General features: G+C 40.8%; 1 protein-coding gene across 1 annotated transcript in view; it reads left to right on the forward strand.

The window, feature by feature from the left end:
* The window catches only part of LOC102250813 (schwannomin-interacting protein 1), a 683,922-nt gene that overhangs the window by 595,890 nt on the left and 86,092 nt on the right, over nucleotides 1–1,940 (forward strand). The gene's annotated exons all lie outside the window — the stretch shown is intronic.

Consider the following 1,940-nt stretch of genomic DNA (forward strand, 5'->3'; position numbering starts at 1 on the left):
CGAGGTTCTCCTCCAGAAATGGGTTGCTCTCTATTTTCTCTTCCCCTTTTCTCGGGGAGAAAAAAAATGGGCAGGTGGATATCATACAATATTGGTCAGATCGTTCATGGGATGTGACAGAATTAAATCCCTGATACAGAGTGACTGGAAAACCCAACTGTATCATTGTACCCTAAAGCATTGCATCAGTTTTCCCAGCCTGCCCTTGTCTCTTAAGTAAAGGAAATGCTGTGTTTTTTTTCTTTAAGTTGTCTATTTATTGTAAAATGCTGTTTACTATCATCATTAATACAATTTTGGTATTTTGCAGATAATGAAGAGAGACACAGAATAGTTCTTCTAGCTTTCAGTTGACACGTTACCCAATTCCGCTTTGGATTCATTCCTTTCATTTGAGATCCATAGTGTTCTTATAGAAATACAGGTTTTATTCCGTCAGTGTTTAACTGAGATTTTAGAAGCTACTAAAGTTGTAAACCAATCCCAATCAGCCAGTCTCCTATTTTAAGCTGTGTTCGTGCTTCAGGAAGAAAGTGCAAAAAGAGGCCCCAGGTGGCTTCATCGAACTGATTTATGAATGATGGGCAAGTAATGGATGACCTGGGGGATTCGTGCCAACAGGCCCACCTGTGCAACTGCTTTCACAAGTACTTGCCCCAACCCCCACCTTTTTAAAATGTGCAGAGTACATACATTCTGTTGGTGTGTTTTTCTGAATGCTCTCTGATTCTGTAAAAGAAGAATGAACTCTTAGGAAGGTTACAACATTGGGTACAAAAATAAAGGTATTTTGAGAGGTTTGTTCTCCAGAGGTTAACGTTTATCTTCAGTGTGATTTCTTCTGTTTTGCTTTGTTTGCTCCTCCCCTCCCACTCACCCCAGTTTATAATTTGTGTGTGTGTGTTGAATGGATGATATCTAATTAGGAATTCTCCTGAGAAAAGTCTCAACTTGAGCATGGGAGGGAACCATGGCTTGAGAACTCTGAGACAGCTGCTTAATTTTGGCAAGAAAAAAATAGGATTTCTCCTTCTTTGTTGGGTGTCTGAGGCACCTCGGGCCACTCTGCAGTGTGACTAATGAGGGAGGGAAGCTCGTGTGCAGTGTAGTGCTTTACACCTGCTGTCTTACTAAGTTCTCCCAAATAAGCTTTTGAAGACGGTATTATTCTCCTTGTACAGGTGAGAAAATTGAGTCTTAGGTAAGTTAAGGATTTTGTCCAAGGCATAGTTACCAAAGGGTGTGGCCAGGTTTTGAATCCAGACAGTTCCAAACTCAAGGACCCTTTCTACTATGCTGACTGGGTCAGCTCTCAAGTTTTTGTCTTAGAAATAAAAATACGAAGAATGAACATTTGTTCAGTTTAGTGTTTCTTAACAGAGTAGTAGACAGTCTCTCTGGAACCCTTATGTTTCATTTCGATAAGAAACCATTAATAATAAGTGTACTCTGGATCATCTGGATTATCACTTGATAACTGAGTACTCCTCTGCTGGTTCTATTTGTGTTCACACTGACAACAAGAAGTATTTCTCCACTGCAGAGATTGCTAGCTGCTCTACTTATCCACTCTTCCTTTCTTCCTTATTAGCAGGACAGTTATTTGACTGCAGGTAGTAGTATTCCTACATTTCCCAGACTCCCTTGAAGTTAAGAGTGGTCATGTGACACTGTTGTAGCCAATGATTTATAAGAGAGTTATTAGGTGGGGCTTCCCAAAAAGATCCTTAAAGGCAGCTGGCTTAGCAGGCTGAAGCCTTTTGCACTCTCTGTTCTTCCTTTTCTAGCCTTGAGGCAAAAACACTTGACTGAAGATAGAAAGAGTCTGGTTCCCTAATAACTACAGAAAGCATCATAACAGCCCTGGACTTGGCTATCTATAGATGTCTCATTATATGGGAACAACTAGAGGCCCGGTGCATGAAATTCGTGCAGGGGGG

Source organism: Myotis brandtii, unplaced genomic scaffold (genome assembly GCF_000412655.1).
Source record: "Myotis brandtii unplaced genomic scaffold, ASM41265v1 scaffold186, whole genome shotgun sequence".
NCBI classification, from domain to species: Eukaryota; Metazoa; Chordata; class Mammalia; order Chiroptera; family Vespertilionidae; genus Myotis; species Myotis brandtii.